Source organism: Aedes albopictus, chromosome 1 (assembly GCF_035046485.1).
Source record: "Aedes albopictus strain Foshan chromosome 1, AalbF5, whole genome shotgun sequence".
NCBI classification, from domain to species: domain Eukaryota; kingdom Metazoa; phylum Arthropoda; class Insecta; order Diptera; family Culicidae; genus Aedes; species Aedes albopictus.
The window spans coordinates 228,722,668-228,736,523 of NC_085136.1; the positions used below are offsets into that span (position 1 = coordinate 228,722,668).

General features: G+C 39.3%; 1 protein-coding gene across 4 annotated transcripts in view; it reads right to left on the reverse strand.

Annotated features, from left to right (window-relative positions):
• LOC109429975 (autophagy-related protein 2 homolog A) overlaps window positions 1-13,856 on the reverse strand; it is a 90,610-nt gene that overhangs the window by 56,814 nt on the left and 19,940 nt on the right. The window lies entirely within an intron of this gene.

Here is a 13,856-nt window from a genome sequence, read left to right on the forward strand (position 1 = left end):
CTCTAAACAAAAAAAAATTACAATATGTTTTACAAGTTGTTTTACTGTCTCCTGTGGAGATATTCGTAAAGCATATTAGTGATCCAAACCGAGTCGAAGAATAATTGCACAGCACAGTACAGTGACCCCATCAACATTAAACCGAACATATGGATTATGTGTCTAGCTTGTCTAAGCTTTGCTCTTTTTCCTCACATCATTTTCCATGCAAACTGCGACCAAAATGATAGACGATAGCAAGTCTCTACTTGCAGAGCAGTCTCAGAACCCTACCACTACACCATCCTTCTTATTTATAATCGAGAGAGGGGTTTTGTTCATTCTATTTCATTGTTCGTAAATAATCCCGAAAAATAACCCAAGAGTTGTTTTCCATTTTTGCCAGATACAAAGCTTGTGCAACGCAGCCTTCGAATCAAAGGAAGGAACAGAAAACGCGGTGAAAGTAGAGAAACATAGTCGAAAATGCTTCTGTTACGAATCATTTATTCATAACTACTACTTTCATAATAAAATTCCCGTGATAACTGAAAGATAGCAATGAACGATAACTACAATGGGAAATTGATTTAACTGTTGTTCTAGATGACCAACTCAATTCTAAGTTGCATTTTGAGACACTTTTTCTTGTACTCGTAAGGAAACACTTTGGAACGGGATCAGGTTATTTGCAGACAAACGTTGGCAGGAATAATGAGATACCTAGGCATGTGCAATAGCGTGGGTCATCGGAACCGTTTTCTCAGATCAAAGTGTTTTTGGTTTCGTTTCGGGTCCTGAGTAACTGTGCAAAATTTGAGCACGATCGATTGCGTGTACACTTTGCGCATTGCAATTGAAATTTGTATGGGAGTTTGTATGGGAAAACATACTTTTTTGCATTTTTGTTATAAGTTGAAAAAGTTTGTCTGAAACTTTTTAACCGACACTGTAAAATAGTAGCCTAGGATGATCTGAAAAACTTTGTTGAAGACCACAAAGCGATCCGATGCTTGTGAAAATAGTTATAACCAACGAACCGCATGCATGTGTTTATGTTTTAACATGTAAAGGAATAACAATAGCAACAAAATCATGCTGTTTCACCAAGCAATGCCAACGCTATAACTTTTTTCATAAGCATCAGATCACTTCGCGGTCTTCGACAGAGTTTTCCAGGATACCCTAGGCTATGCTTTCACTTGATTGGTTACATTGTTTTAGAAAAATTCGAGCTTGTCATGAGAGAAATGTAAAAAAGTGTGTTTTCCCATGTAAAATCCCATACAAACTTTAAACGCGATGCGAAAAACGTAGACATAACCGATCGTGCTCAAATTTTGCACACCTATTTGGGTCCTGAAATGGGATCAAAAAAGCTTTGATCTGATGGGATACCATTAAATTTTTCAATTTTCCATATAAACGATTACCCACTCTAATGTGCAATAGTAGAAATCAAGGATTACTATAGGGAAAAAGAGCCAACAATGAGGCAAATTCGGCTCATCAAACGGCTCTGTAACCTACATTCCCCAGACATATGAATCGAATAACTGTCTTAAACGATTAAATCCTCTATAAATCAATAAGACAATAATTGTAACAATACAAATTATGACCAGCGTTCAAAATGCACTCTTCCACCTTTTCTTCTCAAATCAAGAAAATTTCTATTATGAAAAGTTCCTGCACCGACCGGGAATTGAACCCTCAGCACGGTATGGCTAAATACCCACGCCTTTACCGCTTCGGCTCCCTGATAAAAAAGGTCATTGAGATACAACAGAATCTATTGTTACAACACGCTGAAATGAATGGTATTTACTATTAATTCAATTGTTTAAAACGATAGAGTAACAACACACCCTATGGTTTTCCACCATAGCATATATTGTAAATGTCATTTTTACAATAGAAAATGGGGGTTGTTATGTATCTTTACCATAAAAAAATCCTAAAATTCTGGAGCAAATTCAAGTCAACTACCATTCAATGTATGGTGTTTTTATGAGTGAAATCTCTAGTACCATTGATTTTATTGTGTACGTATTGTAGTTCCAATACAGCATTTTCAGCAGGAAAATACGTACACAATATAATTTATTGTTGAACAGACAAATTTATCATTATTCGATGGTCGTTTATGGTGATTTTATTGGAATTTTTTATCAGGGCTATTTGGGTCCATTCTTTATGAAATTATTTGAACGAAAAACTAATATGTACAACGGTGAGATTTTGAATACGGACCGTGCTGTACTAAATTGTTCCATATTTTGGAATAAAATGTTCTACATAGACCCGACTTGTGCGCAGAGTTTATGTGCGATGAAACACAGCGTAAAAAATTAGCTTGGTCTGTCTCAAGAGCAACCTTGTGTGTCTCTGACAGATTTTGGGCCGCTGAATCCGAATCCGGGCTCAGATTTGCTCCAACAGTCACAATTTTGAGTTACACTTCAATTTATAGGGCAAAATATGCGATTTAGGGCTTTTTTTACTGCAAGTTATTAAGTATAGAAATATTTTTTTCTAACCAATCAAAAGGTTAATTGGTCAATTAACATCTAAATTAACGACTCATGCAAAATATTTCGTTTTACCAAATCGAATTTGATAGTTTTAAGCGATTTATGTTAGGTACGATATTTCCCATACAAGTCACCCTCCAAAAGTTGCATGCAAGTTTTCATACTAACATAAAATGTTGCACTGTGAAATTAGTCAGGCGCTGTCCATAAACTACGTAGACTCATTTTTGGCCATCTCAGACCCCCCCCCCTCCCCCCTCGTAGACTTTTGTTCATACAAAATTTTCGAAATTTGTATGGAGCGTAGACTTTGGCCAGACCCCCCCGTCCCCCTTAAGAGTCTACGTAGTTTATGGACAGGCCCTCATGAACCTAGGAGTAACAAAAACAAATGTCCGACAAGTGTACTACTCGAAGAGTACTCTTCCCTACATCCAACGAACAGGAGACACAAAGCTGGTGGATAAAATGAACTAAACATTCAGCGCCAACACGCCGTTCATCGTCCGTATGTTGTTAGAAGTGAACGAAAAAAAAAAAGATGAGGTGATTGAACGAATAAGTGATGTTTTCTTTGTCAGCAGCGCTGGCGTCACCATACACTTTCTGCGCTGCAATCTTGGGACTGTCCGCAAGTCTGAATCATATCCTCCATATGGTTTGGTAATTTGTTTCAATTATCATAATTGGTTCGAATTTTCTTGTTTTGAGTTGATTTTTTTTGGGAGTTCTCATGAATTATGCATTGATTTGAGTTTTGTTATTCCAGAAGATTATTCTGTAAGTGAAATGGGAATCGATCTTTTCCTTCCTTCCAACTCTACTTTTCAAATGGAACTTGGTCTGTGTTTTAGTGTAAGGGGCTTCTACACAGTTATTGATTTAAAACTGGTGTTTGCTTGTCATCGCAAACGAAAAGAACGGAATTAACCGTTGCCTTAACCTTTTAACCACTTGTTTTTGAAAAAGGAACTGAGACCCAATAATGTGATTGCTCCTAAGCACTTCTCCAGAAATTCTATCTGTGGATTGCTCCAGGAATGCCACCTCAGGATTCTTCTGGGGATACTTATTGGAATTCCTGTTTTTTTCTGATTTTTCAAGCAACTCCATCGGAGGATTCTTCCAGCAATGCCTGCTTTAAATTCCTAGAGAAATTTATCTGAGAATTATATTAGGAATTCCTTTTGAGGATTTTTTAAATAAATCCATCTGTGGATTACTCCACGAATGCTATCTGCATGTTAGAGTGGCCCACACGTATATGAAGAACATAAAATTCGAAGAATGTGAAGTCTTACCTCCTGATCAGTTGCTGTGGACTCCCCACAGAAGCTGCGTTAAAAATTTGAGCGAAATCGCCTCAATTTGCCTTTAACATTTCTGCATACATTTAGTCAAGCTAAGTTCTCTCATATTTCAAGCTCGTTGAGCGCGCCCTTAGACTTGATCGAATTCGCTTAAATTTCTCCACGAAATTCTTCAGAAGCTCCTTTAGAAGGAGGTTAATCTTAAATCCCCAAACATTCCTTTGTGAAATTTCTCCAGGAAGAGCTAAGAGACACCATAAACGTGTAGAGAATTCCCAGAAATAATTATTTGAATATTTCTAGTAGGAACTCTATGAGGGCATCCGGAAGGAACTTCGAAAACATTTTCAGCAGCAAAATCTAAAGGATTTCCCGAAAAGAAGAATTTTTTGAATGATTCTCAGAAGGAAATCCTGGATGATTCAAGAAGAAACTCATGAAGGAATTCTAGAACTTTTTGGAAAATTACTGAACGAATTTCAGAAAGATATTCTTTAAAAATGATGCATGAATGAATGAAGGAACACTTGTAAAACCCCTGAAAAACGTTTAAAAGATTCACAGGGCATCCGCAGGAAACCTCTAGTAGGAAGAATCTAAGAAGGAAGAGGTATTAGAAAAAACCTTGGAAGATTTTTTATAAGAATTGCATAGGAAACCTTGGAGAACAACTTCAGGCCGGGGCTCGTGGCGTAGTGGCTACACGTTTGCTTCATAAGCAGATGGTCATGGGTTCGATCCCAGCCCCGACACTTTCGTCAGTTGCTCTTTCCCCATGAGAGCAGCTGACACTGACCCTCTTCTGAGCCCATGGCTCAAATGAACCCGGATACTTGGCAACCCATAATGGACCCCCAATCGGACTGGAAACAGGAACAACCAACAGCCACACATCAACATCCTCGACCTCATCATTCTACCATGATCTTGCGATGGCCGAAAAAATAGTGCGAGAACACAACGGACGACACGAGCTCGAAGTGGAAGGCTGCAAATATCCAGTGCGATTGACGATTGACCGCGGTTGTACGGAGGTCAAAGTTCATGACCTCTCCGAGTGTGTAAGCAACGAAGATATAGCTGTTTATCTACGTCACTTCGGTGATGTACACGAAGTGAAGGAGTTGAGTTGGGGTCCATCATTCCCCTACCAAAATGTTTCATCTGGGGTACGTGTAGCGGTTATGACACTTCGCTGTCATATCAGATCGTTCGTTACGATCCAAGGACAAGAAACCTTGATTACCTACCGTAATCAACCTGCTTCATGCAAGCACTGTACCCAGCCACTGCATCCTGGCAGTACATGTGTACAAAATAAAAAAGCAGGCAAAATCAAGCCTGACAATCAATCGACAGCCAACAAACCCGCGGGCGATAGTAGCTCGACACTCAAACAAGCGAACGAAGCGAACGAGCCGAACGTCCGTTCGAGCTACTCCAGCGTGGTGGAAAATAAACCGACCAACAAGCTATCGGTAGACGTCGCTACTACCGGCGGGAAAAGAAGGAGAAACAAACAACAGCAACACAGTGTACAGCCGCCCGAGCGTGTGGTGGTTACGAACAAACCAACAACGGAATCGCCATCGCCACCGAGAAAGAAGCAGGATAGCAACGAAAAATTCTTTCGCAAGGTTGAACAGTCGCAGAGAGAACGCAGCCCAGATTTCGATATGAGTAGCATTGAATTGAATGAAGACGACGAAGATGATCCCGAGCCCGACCGCGATGATAACATGGACGCATGGATTAAATGGTTACGCAGGAGTATTGATAAAGAGAAACGGAGAAAACAGCAATGAAATTTGTATTATTTTTTTTTTTTTATTTAGATTTAGATTCCGACCCGAATGATCATTTTTGATTAAAGGGTCGTTAATAAATAAACACACAAACAACATCATTCTACCATGATAGGGTAGAAAGTGAAAGCAGCGCAACGGCCACCAGTTCGATGTAGTACAATTAGAAATAGAATACATTTAGGCGCTGTACAAAGTGTATGTACAGCTTCCAATTGGAATCGCTCACGCAGTGCCCTAGTGGACAATTGAGCTGTAAATTAGGTTACAGACTCCTGGTGGAACTTGTGAGGCAATACCTGCAGAAACTCCAAGACAAATTCTAGAAAAAGAATGCGAGTTGATTTCAGAAGGAACTCCTGAAGACATCCTAGAAGAAACTTCTGGCCCCAGAATCCCAGGGGTAAGAAAATCTCTAAAGTATCCAAACTAAAACTGCTCCTAGAATTCGAAGGACGACCAATAGTATGAGATTATCTAGAGAAAACTGAGCACCATTAATTAATAATTCCAGATGGAGCCCCTTGGGAAAGCATAGATAGTTCTGAAAGAATTCCAAGAGATTACATACACGCGAAAAAAAAAACCGTTCTAATAAACGTGAACAAACAAACGCAAATATGAGAACAGGCAAATATACACCGTGAACAAGAACTAGTTCCAGTTGTCAATATGGGCGTTCCAGAAAACGTGAAATCTAGTTCACGGTGTACATTTCTTATTGTTGTTATCGTTGCTATGCATAGATCTCGTTTGTTCCCGTTGTCGTGACTGGAAGTGCATGTATATCGGAGCGGCTTTTTTTGCGTGTAGGAAAATCCCATAAAGATTTCCTTATGGTAAGAAGAAACCCCCCAAAAGAATCAGTTATTAGATACCCAGACTAATCTCTGAAGAGACTCCCAGAGAAACTCGTGGTGAATTTTCCAGAGTAATTCCTGGTTTGATTTCAATAGTATCTTTTGCCAGAATTTCAAAGAACGCAAAAATCCTACGAGACTTCCTAGAAATATACTAGGAATAATTTTTGAAGGATTCTCAGAATAATTCATTCAAAGAATGCTGAAAAAACTTCTGAATGAATCCCTAGAGCTAAGCTAGAAGAATTATTGAAGATTACCAAAAGAATCATAGTATAAACTCTAACAGGAACTAAAGAAGGACTCTCTGGAAGAATTCCCAGGGAATGCCGAAGACAATCGTTGTGAAGTCAATCGGAAGCAAGATTAGATTATTTGTGAATTTCAGCAGTAATTACACCATTTATCTACATGACACTGAGTTAGTCCTGGGAACGCTGGAAGTATCAGACACAAACTGCGAGAAACCCTCAAATGATCTCGAATACCTCGATTACTACATTGGTCACACATTTATTAGATATTAAGACAAATAGGTCGTAATTATTCACCATGTACACATTTCAACCACACAAACGACGACGCAAATCCGAAACCTCTTTTGACCACAACGACTCCGCTGAATAAATCTAATATCTAATGCATATTAAACGCCATAGGGCTGACTAAGCTGTGTCGGTCGAGTTAGCAAAACAAATCGCACTGTACTTATTCCGATTTACTCTTGATAGGTACGATTGCTTCCAATTGGTTCTTGACGAAACAAGCAAGGAAGGGAACGACAGTTGTTGGTTGGCCTGAAGGTAGAAAGAAAGAGGTTTCCTCAACGTGACGTGGTTGACTGGTCATAACCGGGGCCGTGCGATTGATTGGCGTAAGAATTTGCACGTAGCGCAGTTGAAGTTTTTTGTTTTGTTTAGTTCAATATGGTCATTCATTGTTGGGCACCGTGTGTACCATACCAACCGTACGTATGCAGAACTACATTTTGCCATAAAGTGCAATGTTGTTGGTTAGCAACGAGCCGTCATCGGCAATCTGATGGAACGGCTGAGTATGATGAAGAATTCTGATGCAGGTTGATAGGTACAACAAGAAATGAGAACCGGAAGGCATTTTTTTTTTCCTGCAGACGGTAGATGGAACTATAGGCATGAAATTCATAAGGGGAAGCTTATTTGTTATACTGACAGACAGATTTCCTACATCGAGGTTCTTTGTTGCAGGATAGTATATCACTCTGTATTTTACAATCTGAGAAAGATACAAAAGAAATGTGTACATATGAGTACTCCTTAGTGCTAGAAAAAGTTTTCCTATGTCAAAATTCAGAAATAAAGATCTCTTCATTTCTTTTTCCACTAGACCGTCACACTTGTTTATTTTTAGTTTTTGTAAAGATTCGAGATTTTTCTTAACAACATTTTCGTTGTAAATACTACGATTTTTGTTAAATACGATTTTTAAACTCAAGCTATTTTTTACTGACGAACTTGGTGGTCTGGTGGCTATCGATGCACAAGGTCCTGGATTAAATCCCTGGCTCGTCCCTTTCCTCCTGCTTTCTATCTACTTTTCTCAATACTCTCTTCTCTACATATACGTTTCATGTATAAACATATGTTTATAACCATCGCTAGAACTAGAAACGGATTAAAAAAAAGCCGTTTTCCTTCTTTCAACTTTCACCACGAGCTGTGCCGCTTCACAGTGATCTTCACATAATTTATCACTTTACGCCTGGCACCCACGCACCAATGCGTGAACCTCTATGCCAAAAATTAACATTGCTCAAAAACACTCCGACATCCGTATGAGCTTGTGCAAGCGCAATAATCAATTCCTTTCCAATCCCCACATTGACCAGCAACCTGATGTTTCCGAGGTGAACCAGCCTAGGGCTGAAAGCCTCGTGAATAAAGCTAATAAAAATGCAACCTGACGTAGCAGGCGCCATTGTCGCCTCACAAACACTCTCTGTTTGCCATAAGCAGCTATCTTATAGGTTCCTTGTGAGAGTATAGCTGACGATATTAAAGTAGCATTTACGGGCGGTCAATCTAGCTCAAGCTCAAGCTCAGCGTAATACACCTTAGCCTCGTCCATCGTTGGCTGAGCGAGAAAAAATCTCAACTACAATGTAATAAACAAACTTAACATTTTTTGATAACTTTGAAGATGATGCGGCATAGTTCACTTGCTTGCATAACTTGTAGGTGTTATATGATAGATTGACACTGTGTTGTGAAAATTGGAAGTAAAGGAAACAACTTCTTCAATCCGTTTCTGCTTCTAGTGAACATTTATACATAAGTAGTTGTGTATGTAGAGAAAAGGGAGAAAGTAGATAAAAAGATACGAAGTAGGATGAAAAGCACAAGTCAGAGATCGATCTCTGAATCGTTTGCATACAAATCAGAAATGGTATCTACTGCGCCATCAAACCTGTCTAATAGTGTACATTATATTACGATATATTTATCGAAGAAAAATGAATGTTAAGAAGAAACATTAAAAATTGATTAAGACCTTGTTTTCAGGTCAAGTTTTCAAAATCTTCTTGGCAAACAATCGCCGTTCATTTCCAAACGTGTGCTCTCAGCAAACATGAAAACTCAACGCTCATGAATGCATCATTACCGAAAACACAAACTCGCTGATTCCCTGACCTGAACCAGCCGGACTAATGTGTTTACTTTGAAACCCCCCCATCATCCGCCAACATGTGGAATCAGGGAAGTAAAGTAAAGTAGCGTAATTTTCCGTCTCTCAATGAAAACAAACCAACCATGCAAATCAGCACGCCACACACAAACACTGCTGAATATAGTAGGTATCTGTCCTCGGATAAATCTGTGGAATGTTTGACAGGTTCTGTTTATACCAACATCCAAAATAGGATTAATCAAACCGAACGTTTACTTTAGAGATTCTATCTACGTAGTCGCAGCGAAGATGGGTAACTTGTTCTTGGTTGACCCGAGCACATGCATTGCACAGTCAAATTTACTTATCGATAAGTTGAGTTTGAATTTCGTTTAATAAACTCACATGAACCGTGTAAAAATATTTTCATTCAACGTATACTGGTAACAGTGTCGACGTATATTTATGGGTTTCTACTAAATGTCGCTAGAAATGTGAACCGCAGTTTTTTTTCATGAATATTGCGAATGAAATTAGCACAGGTTGCTGCGCATATTATTTTCCGCATCATGAGAAGCAACGGATAAACATAATATACGTCAGGTAATTGGACAGCGAACCAAGGTTTCATATTCTTCTTTATTAAAATCTAAAATTAATGTTGCCAATGGTATTGGTTTTTCCAGTTAATAGCAATTTGTTGAAGAATATTGATCACAACATGAAATCACGTAAATAAAGTGACCACATTTGCATGATCATAGATCTTCAGAAAAAAAAAACTGTGTATAAATGTGACCTTCGGTAATTCGTTTTTATCGATGTCCAACGTAAAATTTGCGGAAGGCTTAGCACCCTCACTCACCAGCCGTTTCTATTCAAAACAACGCGGAGCAAAGACAACGCGTGACAGCTTTGAAAACGCAGCCACTCGCGCGCGCAGCCTGCTGCTACGATCACACTTTATTGATCTTTTGCTGGTAACGTGATCAGAAAATAAAACTTAAAGGTTCACTTACGAACTTTGATACAAGTATTTCTGCTTATTAAAAAAAGTCTTAATTAATTTAATTAATTAATGTTGTTCGATAACAATTTCTGTGCCAGAAAACAAAAAAGCAGTTAAAATGACAAAGAAAGCATCTCGACCGCCAGAAACCCCCATTCCTTTGTCGTACGATCGTCGCTTCATGAATGGGAGACACGTTGGAACTAAGTACAAAACCAATACAGACTACACTCGGTACTTGACCAGCTGGCTGGGCTGGATGAAGTTGATTTGTGATTGATGTTTTGCAAAGCGTGTAAACTGCACGCTGCACATGCCGAGACCGAGTGGCATTTGCTTGGGAATTACATTCGACTGGTCTGACTGACTGACTGACTGGTCCAGACTTTGTTTACGGTAGATATTGCAACGTTTATTTGTGTATTCCCCCAGCAGGGGCATGATAAGGGATGGCCACGGCCAGGCCACCTCGGTGGTTGAAATGAATGCGGATTTGACGAGATGATTAAAATCTGTATGGCATACTAACAACAAATAGGGCCCCCGTTCATTGTGGAATCTGTACAACAAACATCTCAAATCTCAATCTGGATTGTATCAACAAAACCTTACGAAGGACGGGGTGCTGAGACCACCAAATTTTAATGTGCATGGTTTATGAATCTAATGGATCTATCAAGCAATCTTATGAAAACACAATCTAATGGCACTGAAACCAACAACGGGGTTTTCCTACTCAGCACAGCTTTACTAGTCCCGGAATGTTCAAAATAGCATTAATGCATTAATGGACATTCCTGCTTGAGCTCCACACAAGACAAAGCATTGTTTAAATTACTAACTCTATCTTGGTGTCATGACACTTTTTAGGCTGTATTCGCGATTGGTAGTTCATCGCACTTATCGAAGAGTGTTGTTTATTTTAAATAAAGCATAAACACTATGATCCGTTGTCAATTCCCTCAATTCTCTCTGAGCTTATTCTTTAATACACCAATGAACCTAACCTCAAAATTATTGACAATTCTCAGGCCATTTCGACAGATGTAACATGAGCATGAAAAGGACGACAACAAGTGGGTAAAGTAGAAGATATTTATTCATTGTCTTTTCCGTGCATGTGTGTAATCTGTCAAAATGATCTGAGAAGTGTCAATCATTTTCAGGTTAGGTTCGTTGATGTAATAAAGAATATTGGTCAAAACGGTCATTCATGAAGCCAAGTTATTGTAGTGGTGATGTATCAGGCTGTAGATCTGAAGTGGGATTCAGTTTTCTTTTTACTTTATTTTCTTCTAATTTAACAGTTCTTTTGTCCTCTAAAACACTACGCGAGCGGCGGACATTTTGATCACTGTGCTTCTATATGCCTAGAGTCTGTGGATCACTTTCTAATTTCTTATACTGCTGGCACTGATCGCTACGCTGTTGCTTCTTTTCTACTGCGTTGATGGTAGAACGAAGAGAACGTGATGTTGTTGCCGTTTCATTTATTCTCATCCATCATTCACAACTCTCCAGGAGATCCATCAGGTATTCCTTAATAACATTCTTCAGGGATTCCTACAAGAGTTTCTTCAGGGGTTCAGGTTTCTTTAGTCCACGAGATTCTTCGGAGATTCCTCCAGGAGTTCCTCTTAAGGCGAAACTGGTAGCATTCCTCACTTTTTGGTTTTTGATTTTTTATTAAATAACGAAGCTATATTTTTAAAATCTGTTTTCGTACACATGTAGAGTATGGATCAAGGTATCTTCTGATTTTTTTTTGTAGTGGAAAATGTTTTTCGTTTTTGCAGAAACCATTTTTGAACAAAATTTCACATAAAAATGGTTTCTGCAAAAATGGAAAACATTTTCCACCTCAAAAAAAAATTCAGAAGATACCTTGATCCATACTCTACATGTGTACGAAAACCAATTTTGAAAATATTGCTTCGTTGTTTAATAAAAAATCAAAAACCGAAAAAATGAGAAAATGCTTCCAGTTTCGCCTTAAATAAAGTTCTCCAGAAATTCCTTTAGATATCTCTTCAGAAGTTGCTTCAGAAATATCTTCAGAGATTCTTCTAGGAGGATTCAGAAATGCCTCCAGGAGTTTTATCACAGATTCTTTCAGAAGACACTCAGGTATTCCGACAGGAGTTCCTTCAGGGATTGCTCCAGTAGTTCCTTCAGATATCCTTTCAGTAGGATTGAGGGATGCCTCCAGGAGATCCATTAGGGCTTCCTCTACCAATTCCACTAGGAATTCCTATAAAAGGTGCTTCAGAGATTAGTATAGGAATTTCTTCAACTTCTTCTGAAGTTCAAGAATTGCTCCAGTAGTTTCTTCGGAGATTCCTCCAGGAATACCTTCAGGAACTCGTGCAGAAGGTCCTTCTGGATTTCCTTCAGGAATTTTAAAATTCCTACCAGGGATTTTTCCTGGCGTTCCTCCAGAAATCTTTCCAGGAAGTCCTTGAAGAATCTCTCCGGGAGTTCCTTCAAAGATACTTCCAGGAGAATTAAGGGATGCCTCCAGGAGTTCCACCAAGGGTCTATACATGAGTTCCATCTGAGATCGCTCTTGGAATTTCTTCAAGGATCCCTCCTGAAATTCCTTCCGGGATGCTTCCTTCAGAGATTAACCCAGAAGATCCTTCAGTAATTTATGCAGAAGATCTTCAAGGATTAGTCTAGGAAACCTTTCAGAAATTTGCCCTGGAATTCCTTCTGGGATCCCTATTGAAATTCCTCAGGGAATTCCTCTTGGAATTGCTCTTGGAATTCCATCAGATCACTCACGGAGATTTTTCAATGATTCTTCCTGAGTTCCTTCAGAGATTTCTCTAAGAGCTCCTTCAGGTATTCCTGAATCTTACGAGTATTAATCTTAGAGTTCCTTCGGGGATTCCTGTAGTAGTAGATCTTTCAGGAATCTCTCCAGGAGTTCCAGAAGGTATCTCCCCAGTAGTTCTTTCATAAATTCTTCCAGGAGCATTCAAGGATGCCTCAGGAGTTTCATCAGAGATTCCTTCACAAGTTCCCTCAAGTAAGCCGATAGGAGTTTCTTCAGGGGATTCCTCCAGGAGTTGAGTTCCTTCAGAGATTCTTTCAGGAGGATTCAAGAATGTATTCAGGAGTTTCAGCGATTCCTGTAGAAGTTCCTTTTGCAATTCGTACAGGAGGTCCTTCAGTAATTATGCTAGGAATTCCTTCAGGGATTGCTTTCGAAGTTCCTTCAGGAATTTCTTCAGGGATAAGTCCAGCAGTTCCTACAGAGATTCCTCCAGCATTCGTGCAGATGTTTTTCAGAGATTTCTTCAGGAATTCCTCCAGGGATTCGTTTAAATTTTATTAGGGATTCGTTCAAGACTTCCTCTATAGATCTGTCCAGAGATTTTTCCAGGAGGATTCAAGGATGCCTTTTTGAGTTTCACGGATTCCTTCAGAAATTCGTTCAGGGATTAGTCCAGGAGTTCTTTCCAAGATTCCTCCAGGAGTTCCTTTAAGGATTCTTCATGAAGTTTTTTCGAAGAGTTTTCCAGAAGGATTCAGGAATGCCTCCAGGAATCACATCAGAGATATCTCTAGAAAATCCATCTTGAATTCCTATAGGAGTTCCTTCAGGGTCAGGCATATCTCCAGCATATGCTTTCGTGGATTCCACTGGAAATCGTTCTGGGATTCTCCCTGGAAATCGTTCGGGGATTCTTTCTGTAAATCCCTCAGAG